The sequence below is a fragment of the Mustelus asterias genome, chromosome 1 (genome assembly GCF_964213995.1).
Source record: "Mustelus asterias chromosome 1, sMusAst1.hap1.1, whole genome shotgun sequence".
Lineage (NCBI taxonomy): Eukaryota > Metazoa > Chordata > Chondrichthyes > Carcharhiniformes > Triakidae > Mustelus > Mustelus asterias.
Window position 1 is genome coordinate 133,587,926 of NC_135801.1, and position 21,506 is coordinate 133,609,431.

The window sequence follows — 21,506 nt, forward strand, 5'->3', positions numbered from 1 at the left end:
TAATCACTTTCTCAAGGAGATCCAGATTATATAGGTTCTGTACTCCAGGCCCACGAGATCATTAACTACCAAATTTATTTGCTGATAGACAACACACTGAACTGCTGCTGAGAATGCTAACTATCTGAAGAGATTTTTAGGCAAACGCAAGTGATTTGATTTAAAATAACACCCAACCACTTTTTTAAAATTGCTGGGCAACCAAAGCGATAGTTAGCAAATTCAGATCACTATAATAAAGCATAAAGGAGATTGTGTGTTTATTAAATGGAGTTTCCTTTCACCTTCTGAATACTGCTAGCATAATCTCACAGACTATCAAACACTGTAACTAAACCCCTCAGGATATCTATTTCATATGAGCTTCAAATGATTCAAATGTACTAAGCTATTAAAATGCAGCAACATGAAAGACTGTTTCCATTTCAAAGGGAGCTCTGTTGGTCAAAAGAAAAATCTGCTCCCTAAAAGGAGCCTCACCAAGAAATGACGGCATGATGCAGGAAACACTGATTGCAGAATCCCCAAACCACAGAAAAACGTTATGGAAAAAACATACAGGAAGATAATCTACAAATGCAAATATCTTTACAATTATGCAGTCATGCCTAATTATACTGCGTTCTCTTAGGGTAAACCTTTAATGTGGCAAAAAGCAATTTTCTTAATGTCCATTGTTAATCATCATATTCAAATGTGATGCCGATAATAAAAGTTCAATTGCAATGTACAATGGGCATGCTGTACTCCATCACTTAAACATGTTTATTCCTCCTCTTATAACTCAGTGTAAATGTTCCTTCCTGGTGCTGCCTTTTTGGAAGGAAAACGTATACTATCAACATAACTTTGGGTAGGTTAGATTCAAAAAGAACATTTAGTATGAATAAAAAAATCCAGTAAATGAGATATTTACTTCCTGCAACTTAACAATACCTTCTACATTTTAATGTTTTGTGCTCTCTGCTGTTCATCTGATCCGATCAGTCTTTAATGAAGTTTACTCTAGTAATTCAAATGGTCAGTAAGAAAGGTCTGAGCCACTGGGATGGGACCGTAACAGATTTCTCACTAATGGTGCAGCTCTTAAGCGTCACCTCCACCCACTTAGCCTTCAGTTGCTTAGGGCCCTAGATGGAGTGCAGAACGGACACATTTTCCAAGAGGAAACTAAACACAAATTGGAGATCCGGTTGCCCAAACTGTTCTTTCCAGAAGCAATGTAGAGGATAGCATTGGTGGACAGTTAGTAGGTTTCTGTCTGTAATCTCAGCCCTAGCCACAGGTGGCATCCAAGACACCCATATGTCTTTTCAGGACATGATGTGGAGATGCTGGCGTTGGACTGGGGTGGGCACAATAAGAAGTCTCACAACACCAGGTTAAAGTCCAACAGGTTTATTTGGAATCACAAGCTCCTTCAATGAGTTCATCATTCACCCGATGAAGGAGCAGCGCTCCGAAAGCTCGTGATTCCAAATAAACCTGTTATACATTAACCTGGTGTTGTGAGACTTCTTACTCTTTTCAGGACAACGAGATACAGAGATAAAGATACTTAACTTGTATTTTCAAACCAGGTTTTCATATCACTTCCATATTCAAAGCAATGAAATGGGCTTTCTACCTTTCCATTTCATCAAAGAAATAGGGTAAAATTTCAAAGTGAGTTGCAAATATTGTGATTAAAATGTAGAATGCTAAATTACTTCAAAAGGAAAAGGAACAAAAACATATAGGAAGGAGAAAAATATAGGAGAGAGAGAAAATGAAAAAGGTCTGTGAAACAGAAAAGAAAAAGATGTGATGTGGAAAAATGCAGTTGTCAATCTGCAAGCAGCATGGCTTTAAAACAGCAAGATAAATTATTAGATGATCCTAATAGTGGTATAAAAGTAAAATATTGTGGATGCTGGAAATCTGAAATAAAAATAGAAAGCACTGGATAATCTCAGCAGGTCTGGCAGCATCTATGGAGAAAGAAACAGAGTTAATGTTTTGAGTCTGTATCACCCTTCTACAGAACTGAAAGTTAGAAATGTATTGGATTATACATTAGAAGAGGGGGATAGAAAAGGGGCAGAATAGAAGGTCAGGGATAGATCAGAGCTAAGGAGAGATTGATAAAAGATGTCATGAACACAAGACAAAGGTACTGTTAATGGTGGCCTTAAAAACAAAACATTACTTTATTGCTCACAAAATGAATCAGACTTCATTAGCTGCCAATCCAGGAGAGATCTAACACAAGAAATATCCCAAGGCGGCTCATATGCAAACATGCTTGGAGACGATGGGGAAAAACAAGCTACAAAATTATCCAAACCCAGAAAACCATGATATAGAAAAACAAAGTAGTACCGAACAATACCTATATTTTCTGCTCTAAAAAAACAGGCATTGCTTTGAATCATAAAACTCAAAATCTTTCTGGCCTTTACCCAAAATCTTTAACAAACATACTAATCAACTTGGGCCCAACAGTTTGCCTCAGATCAGTCATAGGTTGAAGCCCCACTTCAGTGCACCAAGGACATTGCATTATTGGAATTTACTATCTTTCAGATAAGACATTACACTGAGAATAGACATTGAAGATCTGTGGCACTACCAAAAAGACCGTTCCTGGTATCCTAGCCAACAACTGTCCCTCAACCAATAATCAAATTATTTGTTACCTAGACGTACTGCTATTTGTGGGATCTTGTGATGTGCAACTTAACAGCAACATTTCTCTGCATTTCAACATTAATTACACCTCAAAGTACTTGGCTATGAAACTGAGCATTTTAGAACATCTAATAAAATTAAAATTCACTATGAATTGAACATCGATTTGCAGTAGAAGATCAGCCATGATCGCATGGAATTGTGGAGCAGGCTAAAGGGGCCACATGGTCTACTCCTGTTCCAATTTCAAGATGTTTTGGATGTGTTTATGGGGGCTGGGGAGATGGAATAGTAAAATAGTCAACTGTGACTGTCCCATCTGATCACACACATTTGATTACGATTGGGCAAGGATGGGCGGTTTATGTAAAATGTAACAGTGATCCAAGCTGCAGAATTTGTGCTAAAGCAATTGTTGCAAAAAGTTTGATTTCTGAACTTATGATAGTCAATATTATAAATAGGCTTTATTTTGTACCTGTTTCAAAAGCAGTCTTAGTGCAAGTTCAGAAAGAGGCTGCAACGAGACACATTACATACAGTTCTGAAACTGAAAACAAAAACACCACCACTAACATAAATCAGTGACGCCAAATATGTTGGAGAGTGGTACGTAAAGGAACATTATGACCCTGATACAATGCTGAATAAAGTAGCAGTACAGAATTTAAGAAAAAAATTACACATCTACTTACACACCTACTGTTGGTTTCAAGTGCTCACATGAATGCCTAAAAAAACCTCAAAGATGAGCTATTATGGTTCCGATCGTGCATTGTTCAGAGGGGGCTTTTGGTTATCCTACACAATAACAGTGTTCGAACCAATTTGAGATGACAATAAAATGCTTACGGCAACATGCCCAAGGGCAATTTTTTCCATTGCGCAATCATATCTACAGACAAGAAACATGCCTCGTAAAAAAACATTTGAATCATTGTTTCCACAGCATAGAATGAGGAGACAGAGAATAGGAAAGAGATAAAGAATCTGGTGAAATGGTGCAACGACAATAATCTCTCCCTCTGTCAGTAAACCAAAAGGAGATGGTCTTTGGCTTCAGGAAGCGTACTGAGGGACATGCCCTGTCTACATCAATGGCGAAGCAGTGGAAATGGTCGAGAGCTTCAAGTTTCTAGGTGACCAGAAACCAACAATCTGTCCTGGTTCCTCCACGCTGATGCTATAATTAAGAAAGCCCACCAACACTTCTACTTTCTTAGGAGGCTAAGGAAATTCAGCATGTCCACTACGACTCTCACCAACGTTTTCAGATGCACCATAGAAAGCATTCGTTCTGGTTGCATCACGGCTTGGTATGGCCCCTGCTCTGCCCAAGGCCGCAAGAAACTACAAAAGATTGTGAATGACGCGCAGTCCATCACGCAAACCAGCCCCCCCCTCTATTGACACTACTTCCGTCTATACTTCCTGCTGTCTCAGAAAAGCAGTCAGCAGCATCAAGGACCGGCACGCGCACACGCACGCACACGCACACACTTCCATCTTATTCTGTTGGGAAACTGATACTAAAGTCTGAGATCATGTATCAACCGACTCAAAAACAGCTTCTTCCCTGCTGCCATCAGACTCTTGAATGGAGTCTACCATAAATTAAGTTGATCTTTCTCTACACCCTAGCTATGTCTGTAACACTGAATTCTACACCCTCTCCTTTCCTTCACTATGAACGATATGCTTTGTCTGTATAGCACGCAAGAAACAATACTTTTCACTTTATACTACATGTGACAGTAATAAATAAAATCAAAAACAATTTCACAAAATTAAAGATTATGGGCAGAATCTTGAAGCTCCTAGGAGTGGCAAATGAGGTGGATGGGGCCACTTAATTGTGCGAAAGGTCCTGACGATGGGACGAAACTATGGTATTAAGTTAGCAGCGGATTGATGGTGGATCAGCTTCATATTCAGGAACCTCATTTTAATACAGTTGCAAGTCATGTATGCTCACTAAAAGGCAACCTCCCCAGATTTAATTGTACTTTCCAATTAGGTAATCAGTAAATGAGAATCACATGCCTTCAGATTCACGACTGCTTAAACATGGTGTGCTGCAAATGAGGTTGTCCAAAGCCACCTGTAGAAGCTGTTCATCTTGTATGTGGAGTTCGTTCAGCTACTGGCGAGGAGACATTGATGATGGAGATCAGATGATGGCAATCAAAGGGGAATGGAGCATGGCTGACTGAGGGAGGGATGGAAGGTGGTAAAGAGGGGGGCGGCTCGCGAGACAATCATAGCTAGTGAAGGGGACACAGGTGTGTTCAAAGTCACAGGAGACAAAGCTAGGGTAATGGAGTGAGAGTTGAGGGTGATGGCGGAAATGTCCAATGTAATTGAAAGAAGGGGTAGGGTGATGGCTTCCGGTTTCAGGGATCCAGGCGACAGTTGGAGACGGGGTTACAGCAGTTGCAATTCCCAAAACACCCTCACAGGTAGCGAGAATAAAGGCTTCCAGGAAATTAATGCCTATCGCCTTTATCACAATGGGATCCAGCTTTAACCCTGTAAGGTAATAGCAGGGGTGTTAACTTCCTGTCTGAACCACCACTTTTTGTCACTCCTGCACAAACACCTAATTAGTTGGTCACTGTGTGTTTGTGCATGGCCAGCCATCCCGCCTACAAGGGGGACTGCCATGCACTTCCAGTCCTGCTGCTACCAGAAAATTCCAATCACATGCATTTGTTAACTTCCAAAAATATATATGTACAACACAGATTTTGCACAGAACTGAATAAAAATGAACAATTCAAACTTAAGGGTGCATGTCTCTCAAAATGTTTTCCCCAGTTCTGAAGTGCACTACAAAACAATCAAAAAAAATGTACTTCAGTTCACTGGCGGTAGATGAAATACAAAGGAACTGTAATCAGGCAATGTCTTAAATAGGGCTCTGACCCAAGAAAATTCTGGATAATAATGAGATTGGTAGATAACCAACATTCCACTATAAATGAGACTCAAAGCAGTTACTTTGACCAGCTAGAAAATTTGACTCAAATTCAAATCATAGCCCTGCTCACTAATCATAGGGCTGAACAGTAATAAACACTTCAGTCTGTACAGGAGTGGTGCTAATTCTTTTTTAAATACAAGGTTTAATTACCCAAGCAAAGATTAAGCCAGTGCTACGCTGGAGGTTATATTAATCAAAAACCTCAGGTACAAACTAATAGACTTATAAAATTTCAAAATGTAGTTTCCTTAAAGACTTTCCAATTGTACACTAGCATTTAGAAACTCTGTGGTATACTGTGACCAGACAGGCTGCCTCCAAAAAAGGACTCATACATTGGACTGCCATGCACTTCCAGTCCTGCTGCTACCAGAAAATTCCAATCACATGCATTTGTTAACTTCCAAAAATATATATGTACAACACAGATTTTGCACAGAACTGAATAAAAATGAGCAATTCAAACTTAAGGGTGCATGTCTCTCAAAATGTTATCCCCAGTTCTGAAGTGCACTACAAAACAATCAAAAAAAGTGTACTTCAGTTCACTGGCGGTAGATGAAATACAAAGGAACTGTAATCAGGCAATGACTGTAAGCAACTAATCAAAAATCCAACTTGATTTACTGTACAATACTGATTCCATCAAACTCATTTGTCAGGAATTTTGTACAAAAGCTTCTGCAGGATGAAATAAAATTACAGTGCAAATGTTAATTGGCCCAAGCCAGGTGGTGAACTATGAAACAAGACAAACTATTTTCTTGATAACTGATCTATTTACAGAATGAAGCATTACATGCATCTGTCTCCTATCTATCAACTCAGTTTTTTTAATTCTTTAATTGGATTTGGCCATTGTTGTCCATCCCCAATTTCTCTTGAACTAAGTGGTTTGCTAAGCTACTTCAGAAGGCAGTTGAGAGTTAACCACATTACTTGTGATCTGGAGTCACATTAAGGCCAGAATAGGTAAGGATGGCAGATTTCCTTCCCTAAAAGACATTAATGAACCAGATGTTTTTTTTAGGACAATTGATGATAGTTTCATAATCACCATTACTGAGGCTAACTCAATATTTCACATTCATTAATTAAATTTAAATTTCACCAGCTGAACTTCCAGTGTCCGTGCAGTCTCCCTTGTAAAATAAACTGGACTATTTAATCAAATTAACAATTAAACAAATTAAATTAAAGTGATAACCCTTTGAAGAGCACTGTAACAAAAGACAAAATCTTAAAATTACACAACAGCAATTACCTGCAGGAGTGGAAATAAGTCATTGATTCTTGATTTGACAAATTTAAGTAGTGCAGTAATGATCAAGACCCCAACCCTCAAGCCTCCACCACATCAGGGTACGTACCAAGAGGCATAAGTGCGAACATAATGGCATTTTAAAACCAAAGTGACACCGAGCCCAGATTTTACTATGTACTGCATTTGCTTTTCTCCTTAGTGCACCAGCAATAACTCCGATTGACTGCACAAACATGATAAATGCAACAGATTTACTAAGGTCCATTATTAACTGCAGTAAATACCAGGAGTGACCACCACATAGAGTCAATGAATCCAGTCATTCACCAAACTGAACATCCAGTACCAAAGAAGAACTAGACACAAAAAAGATACACAATAATTACTTGCAAACTTTCATTTTCGATTGCCCAACAGTAACTTCACCCAGCCAAACAACAAGTACAATTTTCAAGTCAGCTCTGTAAAGAGCTTGTGATAATTAAAATGTGTCAGTTACCAACATAATTTAAACTGCGATCTGTTGACCCGTCAACAAAGGTTATCAGCATAAAGCCAGCTGAGGATCATTCAATAAATCCCCTGGGACTGAAGAGTCCTACAACCACATTGCAGATTGTAATAGAGCCACTGCATATTTAATACTTCCAGTTCAGTTACTGATAGTAAAGTGAAAAAGATTTATTTTTACTATGCAGTTTGCCATCTCAATGTTTTTCTGAATGTAAAGCATTTGGAAAACATTACATCAACTCAAATAAAGTAGCATCCAAGGATAATCCAGTTACCCGAGTTGCCGCAGCTCAAATTCTAAGTGCCCAGAAACATTTTTGTAACCAGTTTTACACTTGACTGATGAGCTTAATTTCCAAGATGACCGCAATTTGATTTTTTTTTTCAAAGTCAGTTAGGATGCATTCTACCAGATGCTCAATACATAGGCGAATTTGATTCGATACTGCCCATTTTAAACCATCCTCTCTCCGCCAGCCACAACCCCTGCATCCTCAAGTTAGTGAGAGAGAATACGCTGGAGCTCAAAGCTTGGGGTTCCAGATAAACTAGTCTTTTACACCGGTGGTTCTCAAACATTTTTCGTTGAAAGCCCTCTTTTCAAATAGATAAATCAAAGATCCCAGTCTAAATTATGCCACACAATACTCATAATAGAAATTGCTATGAAGTGTGTTCAGACTTTTAAAAAAAAGATTGCAATGCGAGAACTGTTGCACTGATGAGACAGACCAGACAAACTAGAGATAAAGGATAAGTATGACTGCACCTCCATTTTAGTTCACATGTTTTTGACACAGTTAAAGATTGCCCGTCAATGGCAGGCATGCCCAATCATTTCACCGATCACATCCAATCAAAAATAGCCATTGCCCAAACCAGTACAAAACATTAAATATGGTGCAACTGGTATAGAGACTCAAAGTAGGTTATTTTATATAGTTTTTAAAACTAACTTCCCATAAACAGAAGGGTTTGCTTTCCAATTCTATTACACAGTTCTCACTTGAATGGGACATCCTCAGGATATTTCACAGACCTGTGCAAACCCAGTCCAGTTTCTTCGTGTTTTCAGACATTCAAAGAACTTAAATCTCCCACCACGTTGCAATAATATAAGTAGGTCCAATTGACAGCTTTTCCAGGATCAAACCAACAAAAATTTAATGTAAACAGAAAATGCTGAAAAGCATTCTACCTCTTTTGTAATCTGACAGCATTATAATGACACGTGCTTACTGCACAATCCAAATTCAATGTACTATCAATAGCAGCCGACCTCCCAGCACTGCAAAACAGGACAAGTGCATGAGAGCTTCAGGGTGGACATCCTGTCAGCCAATTGTGCTTTATTAATTTATATAAAGCAGGCAGCCTGTCTTTTTCTTCTTCCATCCTTTCCCAACTGTGATTTTCTCTCTTTCTCTTGCCCACTAAAGAGATTATTTGGACCCAGAAAAGTCTTTACAGAAGCCCCCAGACCCTAGTTTTAGAACCGTAATACAAGCACAACTGGAAGCAAACCCGGTCTCCCATCATAAAGTGCAAAGATCCAATTGTTTTATCATACTAGGCACCATAACCCCATAATGAAGAAAGGGGAGTCAAGTTGCAGCATCATAAATGCAAATTGGCCTTTAGTTTCCTCAGTATTTGCACCCAGAGAATACGTAACCATGGTGCAAACTAATTACGTGACCAGAATGATTACGTCCATGTGACTCACCCAAGATTCTTTATAACATTATGATGGAGGCCCTGGTTATATACGATTATATGACTCGGTACTTGGAACTCCTGATTGTAAAGAACATGAGCTATAGCAGAGACATGTAAAATAACTAAAGATCTGAAAGTTATGACTTCTACTATAACTTTAAAAAAACTTTAATTTTATATTTTTTGTATTTATTAGTGTCACAAGTAGACTTACATTAACACTGCAATGAAGTTGTTGTGAAAATCTCCTAGTCGCCACCCTCCGGTGCCTGTTTGGGTACACTGAGGGAGAATTTAGCATGGCCAATGCACTATAACCAGCACATCTTTCGGACTGTAGGAGGAAACCCATGCAGACACGGGGAGAATGTGCAGGCTCCGCACAGACAATGACCCAAGCCGGGAATTGAACCCAGGTCCTTAGCACTGAGGCAGCAGTGCTAACCACTGTGCCACTGGAAAGAGTGCAGAAAAAATTTACTAGGATGCTACCGGGACTTGATGGTTCGAGTTATAAGGAGAGGCTGGATATACTGGGACCTTTTTCTCTGGAGCGCAGGAGGTTTAGGGGCGACCCTATAGAGGTCTATAAAATAATGAGGAGCATAGATCAGTTAAATAGTCAATATCTAGGGGAGTCTAAAACTAGAGGGCATAGGTTTAAGGTGAGAGGGGAGAGACACAAAAGTGTCCAGAGGGGCAATTTTTTCCACACAGAGGGTGGTGAGTATCTGGAATAAGTTGCCAGAGGTAGTAGTAGAGGCGGGTACAATTTTGTCTTTTAAAAAGCGTTTAGACAGTTACATGGGTAAGATGGGTAAAGAGGGAAATGGGCCAAACTGGGACTAGCTTAGAGGTTAAAAAAAGGGGCGGCATTGACAAGTTGGGCCGAACGGCCTGTTTCCATGTTGTAAACTTCTACGACTCTATGCCACCATGCCGCCCCCATCTATATCCTAGATGCAGATTTCCTCTCCCACTGGTCATTTTGTCATTTTCTTTGGGGGATTCCAGTCAGATAGCTTTTCTTTTTAAAGCAGTTTATGGTGAATGCCTGAAAGGAATATATCTGCTCTGTTACTCTTCTGTTTCTGCAAAGAGGTGTCTAGCCTCCACCACTGTAGTGCAGTTGAAACCAGCAAAGTAACAGATCAGAAGAAGTGACCCATCACTGCAAGTGTGGTTAAAAACAGAGAATGTTGGAAATGCTGCAGCTGTGGTTGAGATGTTAAAATGCGTCATTCTCACTTATTAACTGCAGCTGCCTAATACACACCACTAGGGTCTTCACTGAGATGTTGCCTCATTAACACTATAACATGTCTCAATGTGCTTCACAGAAACACGATAACGAAATACAAGGGTAAATGGCCAAAAGCTTGATCAAACTAGAAGTCATCAAGGAGCATCATTAAACAAGGTAGAAATTCCAGGACTTAGGACCTAGGCAACCAAAGGCATGGTCAGCAACTGTGAAGAAATGAAAATCAGATAAATTTAAAGAGTGCGGAATTAGATGAGCCCAGAGAACTGAGGGTTGTAGCACTGGAGGAAATTGCAGAGAAGGGAAGGGGAAAGACCATGGAGGGATTTGAAGACAAAGGATGAGAATTTCAAAATCAAGATGTTGCTTGACAGGGAGCCAATGTAGGTTAGCGAGCACAGGTGAATCGGACTAGGTACATGTTAGGACATAGGCACAAGGGAATCAAGGGTCATGGGGATAGGCAGGAGAGTGGAATTAAGGTCACAATCAGATCAGCCATGAGCTTGAATGGCGAAGCTCCCATTTCTTATTTTTTGAATGACCTGAAGCTTATAGAGGGCAGAATGTGGGAGGTCAGCCAGGAGTTTTGGAATAGCAAGTCTAGAGGTAATGAAGGCATGAAGGAAGGTTTCAGCAGCAGTTGAGTGGAGTAAGGGGTAAAGCACAATGATATTATAGAAATAACATTTGGTGGTCTTTTGTGATAGCATGAATGTGGTTGGAAGCTCATTTCAGAAGCAAATATAATACCAAAGTTGTGAACACATTGGTTTACTCTGTTGCCAGGGAGAGGACTGGAGTCAATAGCTAGGGAACAGGGTTTGGAGGAGAGACAGAAAGTAATGGCTTCAGTCTTCCTAAGATTTAATTGGAGAAAATTTATGTTCATCCAGAATGAGATGTCAGGTAAGCAGTTGATAATTTAGCAACAGTGAAGGAGTGGACAGAGGTGGTGGTGAAGTAGAATTGGCATGTCGTCAACATACATGTGAAAATTTCAGGATAGACGTAACTGTTAACATGCTTTTAACAGCATACAGAGTCCAACTGGAGTCAGCAAGGAAAAGTTTTTCCTACCACAGCATGCACAAACTACAAACAATGCTATAAACTGTCAACATAAAGCCTTCCAGTCTTCAAATTCACATGAACTTAAGTAAATTATATACTTGACAAAGTTTGGAACATTATCTTTCCAAGGTCTATTCCATATATTTACACTAAATCTAATGTTACTGTGAAGAACAATGAATGTTTTAGGCTTGATTCAGATGCTTTCCCTCATGTTGTAAATTAATATTTCGCCATCCTGACCAATTGTTTTTACATTTACCTTATGTATTAACTTGGTTTCTCAACAGATGCTGCCAAATCCAAATGTGTTTCTCATTTTCTGTTTCTATTTTACATTAATACTGATCTGGTTTGAATTCCAGGAGACAAGTGGACTAGTAAACTCTTCTCCATCAAAGGAGAAGGAGATTGACCAAGGCATTATAACCAGTCAGCCTAACCATGGTGGTGGGAAAACAGTTGCGAAATACAGAAGGATAGTATTTATCATAATTTAGTTAAATGCGCAGCTTAAATCAAGGACAAATCGGCATGGATTTGTTAAGGAACAATCATGTTTGACTTACTCAATTAAATGTTTTGATGGAAGGTCCATTAAATAGTGTCGGATGTAGTTTACGTGGATTTTAGCAAGGCTTTCGACAAGATCCCACATGGTGGACAACTGATCAGAAAAGAAAGAACCCATGAGCTCCAAGGAAAAGTAGCAAGTTAGGTCCAAACTTAGCTCAGTGGCAGGAAGGGTACTAACTGATGTGTATTTTTGTGACAGGAAGAGTGTTCCCAGTAGGGTTCCACAGGGCTCAGTACTTGGTCTTTGTTTTTCATGGCATATATCAATTGAGAAATTCACAGATGATATAGAAGTTGACTGGTGGTCGATAGGGGGGAAGAAAGCTATATATTGCTGGAAAAGATGAATGGACTGGTCAGAAAGCAAAAAGTGATCAAATAGAATCCAATATGGAGAAGTAGGAGGTACTGCACTTGCGGGTAAATGAGGCAAGGGAATACATGATGGGCCAGATCTGCCAATGCTAATAGCGACAAATGCTGAGATGTTCACCACTGTTACACAGTGGGATATCTTCGAAAGTCGTGACCTGTGCACATGAGCAGTAATTGTCCGGAGAGTTTAGATTTCTCCGAAAATGTGTTCCACACTCACTTCAGTGTCAGTGACTGCGGCTTTTTGAGAGATATTTAGCTACCTACTGATCATAGTATTGTCCCATTGTTAATTACTGGCTGACCCAATCATGATGTGGAGATGCCGGCGTTGGACTGGGGTAAACACAGTAAGAAGTTTAACAACACCAGGTTAAAGTCCAACAGGTTTATTTGGTAGCAAAAGCCACACAAGCTTTTGGAGCTCCAAGCCCCTTCTTCAGGTGAGTGGGAATTCTGTTCACAAACAGAGCATATAAAGACACAAACTCAATTTACATGAATAATGGTTGGAATGCAAATACTTACAACTAATCAAGTCTTTAAGAAACAAAATGCTTCTGGCATTTCTCCACTCACGTTGTTTTGTTTCTTAAAGACTTGATTAGTTGCAAGTATTCGCATTCCAACCATTATTCATGTAAATTGAGTTTGTGTCTTTATATGCTCTGTTTGTGAACAGAATTCCCACTCACCTGAAGAAGGGGCTTGGAGCTCCGAAAGCTTGTGTGGCTTTTGCTACCAAATAAACCTGTTGGACTTTAACCTGGTGTTGTTAAACTTCTTACTGTGTTGACCCAATCATGCCAATCCCCCACAAAGCAGCCCCCAACTGCCCAGTTTGTCCTAACTATCCGCTCCATTGACCCAATTATCTGCCACACACCACAGTCACAATGAGGCCATCTGACAAAACAAATGGCTGACAATCTGTTCAGCCTGCTACAGTTGATATAGTTTCCAGATGGCCTCAGTTTGAATGCTTTACCGAGCTCCAAGAATGACTGATATATTTAGCCGAGTCCCAGTTTGGGGGGGGGGGGGGGGAGAAAAGAGAGGTGAGACGGTGTGCGAGAGCACGCATGGCTGTTGGCATAGTTGCAACGCAGACTGCTCGTTTTGCTTTGTAATAGCTTGATTTTTCTTTCAAGTGGTTTTTCACTGCCTAGATGTTTATTTGGACAGGATTAAAGGTTTCTTCAAAGGAACTTCACTGGCTGCATTTGATAACTTTATGAGAAGGCAAGAGTGGGATATTTTCTCCAAAGGAAATGCTGAATGCCTGATTGTATTTTTGGTTCCCAACTCGACTGAGTTCAAGTCTCCTCTGAGAAGTCATCCAAGTCATTTCCGATTTTATATAAACATGCCAGATAAATTAAGCCTGCCCATTCTAGTGCAGTAAATTTTTAATGGTGTGATAAGTTTTTTCAACAACACTTGAGTGCTATACAATGAAACAACTAGGTGTGACAAGCCTCAACTACCAAGTACGCTGACTGGCAACCAAAGTTAACCTTAATAAATAGAGTCTCATTCCTTCAGATATCAATTATTGATGGAGGTTTCTAAAACAAACTAAGAAAGTTTCAAAAAATTAAATTTTTCTTCCCCTCTTTTATCTCTCATGCTCAAACCTATATTTATTTCATTTTTCATCCCAAGTGCCAATGAATTCAATATCCTAACTGACATTTGCTGATCATTAGCTATTCTTCAGTATGATTACTTGAGATATACATGATTGCCGGCCCTGTTCACATCGGTCCCAGGTCCCGTTTTAAAGGGATAACCCTATTTTGACTCTCCAGTTTACAACAAATTTCAATAGGAAATGCTATAGAGTGTGTTAGTGATGAATGGCCGGTGCCATTTACTCACAAAGAGCAAAATCTAGTCATATGTAAAAGTCACAATACCAGATATGCGTGCATTGATCTTGAACAATACCTTGCAAGCACGCTCAGACAACTCAAAGATAAAATATTCTCAATAGTCAACCACTTCCTTATTAGTCAGTCTCTTGTGGTGAGGCAGCCAACTAAAGGAAAAAATCTTTCATCAAATGTGATTACCAAAATATATTTCGTGGTAACAGTTTTCTTCACTACTTCATAAATTTTAACAACTGCATACATTTTGCACATGCCACCCAACTCAAAATTACTAACAAGTTATTTGTTCAATTATGTTCTAAAAGCAGCATTTTGCTTGTGTCTGAAATGCAAGTCTTGCTCTACCAAGCTTACAGAACTCTTCGAAGAAATAATAAATGGTAGATACAGGAAATAGCAGATAGGAGACAGAAAAAGGGGTTCATTTGCTTTTTATTGGGGTATGACATAGTAAAAGTTGCCATAGACCCAGGTGATCCAGATCTTGGTGCGCAGGGGATAATTTCAAAATATGCAGATGATACAAAACTTGGAATTATTGTAAACTGTTAAGAGGACAGCGTAAAATTTCCAAAGGACATGGACAAGTTGGTGGAATGGATAGATATGTGGCAGGTGAAGTTCAATGTGCAGAAGTGTGAGGTGACGCACTTTGGTAGGAAGAACATGGAGAGGCAACGTAAAATAAAGGGTAAAATTCTTAAGGGGATGCAGGAGCAGAGGGACCTAGGTGTATATGTGCATAAGTCATGAAAGAGACAAGACAAGTGGAGAGCAGTTAATAATGCATATATCATCTTGGGTTCTATTAAAGCGGCATAGAATGCAAGAGCAAGGGGATTATGCTGAACCTACACAAGACACTAGTTACCTCAGCTGGAATATTGAACATAGTTCGGTCATCACACTATTGGAAGGATGTGAATGCATTGGAAAAAATCGCAAAACAGGTTTATAATGGTTCTAAGGAAAATAATTTTCAGTTATGAGGCTAGATTGGGGATGTTGGGATTTTTCTTGGAGAGGAGGAGGATAAGAGGAGATTTGATAGATTTTTCGAAATCAAGAGGGGGGAGTAGATGGGGAGAAATTGTTCCTGTTTGTAAAAGGATCAAGAATAAGGCGGCATAGATACAAAGTGATTTGCAAAAGATACAAATGTGAAGTGAGAAAAAACTTTTCCACAGTGATTTGGGTCTGGAATGCACTGCTTGGAAGTGTGGTGGAGGCTGGTTCAACTAAAGCATTCAAGAGGACATTAGATGATTACTTGAATAGAAGCAATATACAGGGATACAGGGAAAGGCAGGGGAATGGCACCAAGTCATAATGCTCGCTTGGAGAGCCTGAGATATTAAGGGGTTAACATCGCATGCAACTAAGAGCTTTTTCAAAAACCGGCTAAACCAGCAGTTTTGGGTAAATGACAAGCTTAAGACATCTGTGATTAACAAACTTACCCCATTAATAGTTCTCTTTCTTTCAACATAACCATATTACCACCTTAGATATGGTCAACCTGATTAGAACAAAGGGTGTCTTGTGATTAGCTATATTGTATCAGACCGCATGTGACCATGAGGATTGTAAAACTACATAAAGGGGGACTGTCCCATTATTGAGCACGCCTTTGGTACCTGACCCACAGCACTGAGTGGAGGTTACGTAGCAAAGGCTTGCCAGCTTGCATATGTAAGAAGAATAAAGAACTTTCGAATCGGACAGCAGTTGGTGTTTTGCCTTTGTATCAAGGACGGAAGAGTCTCACGAAAAATGAACTTAACAAGCCGGTGTAGACACAATGGGCCAAATGGTCTCCTTCTGCACTATAGCAATTCTGTGATTCTGTGAACACTAATGATGGTCAGAATCTGTAATTTCATGCTGCCAACATCTTGATGCAGAGTCCATAAAGGAAAAGAGGAATGTCAATAGGATGTAGGAAGCAAGAGCGAATTCGATTAAGTAGCTCAAAACAAATACACGAACGCAGGCCTGATCAGCTGAATGGCCGGTTTAATTGGCTATGACACTCTTTAAGATTATATTTATAGGTGCAGAAAAAGGCCATTCAGCCTATTGAGTCTGTTCCACCATTCAATGACATCATGATTGATTTGATATGGTAACCCTCAACTCCACTTTCCCACCTTATCCCCATAACCCTCGATTCCCTTACTGCTTAAAAATCTGTCCATCTTGGCCTTGAACATACTTAATGACCCAGCCTTTACAGCTCTCTGCTGTAAAGAATTCTATAGATTCACTACCCTCAGAAGAAATTTCTCCTCATCACTCTCTTAAATGGGTGACGCCTTACTGAGATTATGTCCTCTGGTCCTAGACTCTCCCACAAGGGGAAAACACCTCAACATCTACCCTGATAAGTAGACCCCTGTGAATAAGGTCACTCGCATTCTTCTAAACTCCAACAAGTTCAGACCCAACCTTCTCAACCTCCCCTCACAAGAAAATCCTTCCATACCTCTGAGATCAACCCAGTGAACCTTCTCTGCACTGCCTCCAATGCTTGTATAGCTTTCCTTAGAAAAGCAGACCAAACTGTTCACAGGTGTGGTGTGGTCTAGTGCCTTGCATAGTTTTAGCAAGACTTCCCTATTTTCATACACCATTTCCTTTTAAGTAAAGGCCAACATTCCATTTATTTCCCTACTACCAGCTAAACTTTCATGCTACCATATACCATATAGTGATTTTAGCACGAGGACCCCCAAATCCCTGTGCTGCAGCCTTTTTCCATTTAAATAATATTCAGTTCCTTTATTCTTCCTACCAAAGTGTATAACCTCTCATTTTCCTACATTATATTCCATCTGCCAAGTTCTGCCCTCTTGTTTAATCTATATTCCTCTGCAGACTCATGTCATCCTCACCACTTGTTTGCTCAAGTTTGCAGATGGCAATCGTACATTCACTTCCCCCGTCCAAGTCATTAATATATATTATAAATAATTGTGGCTCCAGCACCAATTCCTGTGGCATCTCACCTACTCCTGTAGTCACAATATTTATATGGCTAGTCCAGCTGAGTTTCTGGTCAATGGTAACTCCCAGGATGTTGATAGTGGGGGGGACTCAGAAATGGTAATGCCATTGAATATCAATTGGGGATACAGAAGAGGCCAGAATTAAACAAGGGTGTGGGACTGGAGGAGCTGACAGAGATAGGGAGAGGTGCGGCTGATGAGAGATTTGAAATCAAAAATGAACATTTTTAAATGAAGCTGTTGCTTGACGGGGATCCAACGTAGATTAGGGAGCAGAAGATGAAAGAGCGAAGGAACAGAAGGAAATGAAATAGAGGGTGAAAAGCCTCAAATTGGACATGAACATGGATCAGTGCTGTGGATTTGATGCAATGTTAGATGAGGAGCAGTAAGTAGGAGAGGAAAAGGCTGATATATGGAGACTGACTCAATGATCATCTATTTTTTTTAAAAGTGGTGTTTATGCAGTGAAGCATTTACAAGTTTTGTCTAATTCTGCTGAGCCCATCTTAACCACAAGATCACAGGAAGGGCAAGATAATTTCAACTGAAAGGAAATTTGTAAGGGAGGTTCTTCACAAGGCCACTCTTGCTTAGCATCTGGCTACTTGCCAAGAGCTGCGCCAGGATTGCCCTGATGGCAGACAACTTTGAGGCAGCACCATGGCAAGCACTGGGGCCTCACAGCGCCAGGGACCTGGTTCGACTCCCGGTTTGGGTCACTGTCTGTGCGCAGTTTGCACGTTCTCCCCGTGTCTGCGTGGGTTTCCTCCCACAGTCTGAAAGACATGCTGGTTGGTGCATTGACTCGAACAGACGCCAGAGTGTGGCGACTAGGGGAATTTCACAGTAACTTCATTGCAGTGTTACTGTAAGCCTTATTTGTGATGAATAAATAAACTTTTAAAAAGGTGGTAACCATCTTTATTAAAGTGGAAGTGTGCTGATTTATATACTTGCCAGCACAAAGGCAAGCTCAGCTTAAGAGCTTAAACTGAAATGCAGGTAAAAATGATCCTACAAAATTGGACACATCGCTTCTGTGCCAGCTTGGGCCAGACAGGCCAGCAAAAATTATTGGCACAGGTTTTATTGCTCTTGGGGAATGAGGTCTCAAATGTTGTATCGTGTTAATAGCTAAAACTCCAAAATATCTGCATGATGTAAAAGTCTGAAGAAACAAAATCAAAAAAACCTGGACTGATGCAATTCTCCCACTGCTCCTATCAGCCATCTTGCTAACCTTAAGACTATTAATGGCTTCAAAGTGAAGGTAGTTTTATGCTCTTGATTCTCAGGACGCATGTTTTGAATTCATTTATGGGATGTGGGTGTCGCTGACTGGGCCAGCATTTATTGCCCATCCCTAATTGCCTTTAAGAAGGTCAAGGGGAGCGGTCTTCTTGAACTGCTGCAATCCCTGTGGTGTGGGTATACACACAGCACTGTTGCGAAGGGAGTTCCAGGAGTTTGACCCAGCAACAAGTGAAGAAATGGTGATATATTTCCAAGTCAGGATAGGGAATGCCTTGGAGGGGAACTTCCAGGTGATGGTGTTCCCATGTGCCTGCTGATCTCGTCATTCTAGATGGCAGCAATTTTGGGTTTGGAAGATGCTGGGGTCTTGTCAAGGCTATGCTTACATTAGGTCCTTGCAGTTCACCTATCTCCAAGCTTAAGAAGTAGCAAGCTAATCATTAGGGGCAGTTCTCAAAAGAAGCAACAATCTTACACTTTGCTCTTTAGGATATCTAAGTTTCTAATGTTCCAAGCCTCTATTCTACAAAATACAGCATCACAACCTTTGAGACAATAACACTAACTCTTTGTACACGTAACCAATGCTAGAACTATTTTGCAAAGAAAATTTCCAAAAATTATTGAATATGCTGATAATTCTGAACTTTGCCAAGAATTCTAACCTTGAAAGACTTGTTCTCCGGTCTAATTTAACAGGGTTTTATTTAAATACAAAGACATAATACAACATTTGAGCCCTCATTACCCAAGAGCAATAAAACCTGTGCCAATAATTTTTGCTGGCCTCCCTGGCCCAAGCTGGCACAGCTCTGCCTACTTTTGTCGGATCATTTTACCTGCATTTTACTTTAAGCTCTTAGCTGAGCTTGACCCTTGTGCTGGCAAATTGCAATAGCCCAAAGGAGCAGGCAGAAGTCTGCCAACAGTTTAAATTTATAGAGATGGACACACAGAAAACATAAGCTTGTATACACTGTTTCGGCCTTTAGATTACATCAATGTGACTTTAAATATTTTCCAGTCTTTGTGAAAGCTGTGTTGAGAGAATAAAAAGCAGTGTCTGGTAAAAATTAAATGGAAAGGTAACCCAAGAGTGATACAGTGCACAACTCCATTTATTGGCTATCAAAGTGGATGTGATTCTGAATGAGGTATCTGGAAGGAGGGTTGTTCTGTTTAGCACCTCAAGGCCCTATCCCAAATACAACAGTGAACAGCAGAAGTGTTGACATGGTTGAGCTGTATGTACAGCACATGGATACCACCCGATGTGCCTCTACTGGTAGAAGCTCAGGCACCCATGAATGCATCATCACTTGCTTGATGCATGCATGTGTGAGCACCCAACCGATGGATTTGTGCACATAACCAATGCTGGAACTCTCACAAGTAGGAATGTGGGTTCAAGTTTCATTTGAGAAACTGGAGTACAAACTTTAGGCTAATGTCAGCACTGTAGAGGCAGAGTTTGGCAATGTCTTCCAGATGAGACAATAAAACCAAGGCCCTGTCTGTATTCACAGACATAAAATAATCCATCAAAGTAGTACAGAGTTCTCGCTGGTGTCCAGTTAATATTAATCCATAACCAGCAGCATTAACAAAAGCCATATGCATTTACACAACATCTTTAACTTGTAAAGTCATCCAACGTGCTGAACATATTTTGAATTTGAAACTAAGCCACATAAGACGTTAAGGCAGAAGACCAAAAGTTTGGTCAAAGAGATAGGTTTTATGGAGGATCTTGTTGCAGAAAATTAGGAAAGGAATTAAAGAGCTCATGACCTTGGAAGCTGAAGGCATGACTATTAATGCTGGATTAAAATCAGGGCTGTGCAAGAGACCAGCCTGAAGCAGCACACATATCTCGAAGAATTGTGGGCCTGGAGGAGATTAGAGAGATGGGGGGGGTTGAAAACAAAGGTTGAATTTTTTTTTTTAAAACATTGCTTAATTAGTACCAATGTAGGCGAGTGAGATGGGTGCAGGAGGATGGTGGCAGAGGGAAATGGGTGCATGGAATGGTGCAAGAATTTTGGATGAGCATACATTTGGTAGAAGATGGGAGGTCATCTTGGACTGGATTGGAAATGTCAAGTTTAGAGTTGGGTAAGAAGTTTCACAACAACAGTGTTTGTGAACAGAACTCCCACTCACCTGAAGAAGGAGCAGCGCTCTGAAAGCTTGTGGCTTGTGCGACCAACTAAACCTGTTGGACTTTAACCTGGTGTTGAGAGACTTCTTACTGTGCTTACCCCAGTCCAACGCCAGTATCTCCACATCAAGTTTAGAGTTAACAGAGGTAGCTAATCTGGTCATTATCGCTTTGCTGCTTGTTGAACCTTACTCTGTGCAAATTAACTTCTATGGTTTCTACATCACAAGGTGACTACAATTAAACATTTAATAGAGTGTAAATGTTTTTGGATGCCTGGAGAGCACGTAAGGTCCTATGCAAATGCAAGTTCTTTTCGTTAATGCGCTACTACAGGTAGAACTATCCGTGTGTTACATGTTGCTTCCAGGTCAACTTCCACTGACGTAATGACAACGCAAACACAATTCTTCAGCTATCAATATAACAGCATTTATCAACTCATTTCAAACCACGTTACACTGTTTTAGGCTCCAAGGAATTTGTTTCTTCACCTTGCAGTTGGTTATATTTCAATTACAGCAGCAAATGCAAAAACTGTAGGAAAGTACTCAAATACAAAATCAAGCTTATTTTGATAAGCCTCGTTCGGCCTCAACTTGGATATCGTGTCCAGCCTGGACATCACACATTACGAACTAAGCGAAGGAATTGGAGAGGCTACATCTTCACCATAAAATGCAGCTGGTTTACCATGAGGACACATACCTACAAGACCTCCTTTATTAACAAGGCTGCCAGCAGAGT

At 40.2% G+C, this 21,506-nt stretch overlaps 1 protein-coding gene across 1 annotated transcript in view; it reads right to left on the reverse strand.

Annotated features, from left to right (window-relative positions):
• Positions 1–21,506, reverse strand: part of LOC144497906 (sorting nexin-18-like) — a 50,038-nt gene that overhangs the window by 2,449 nt on the left and 26,083 nt on the right. The window lies entirely within an intron of this gene.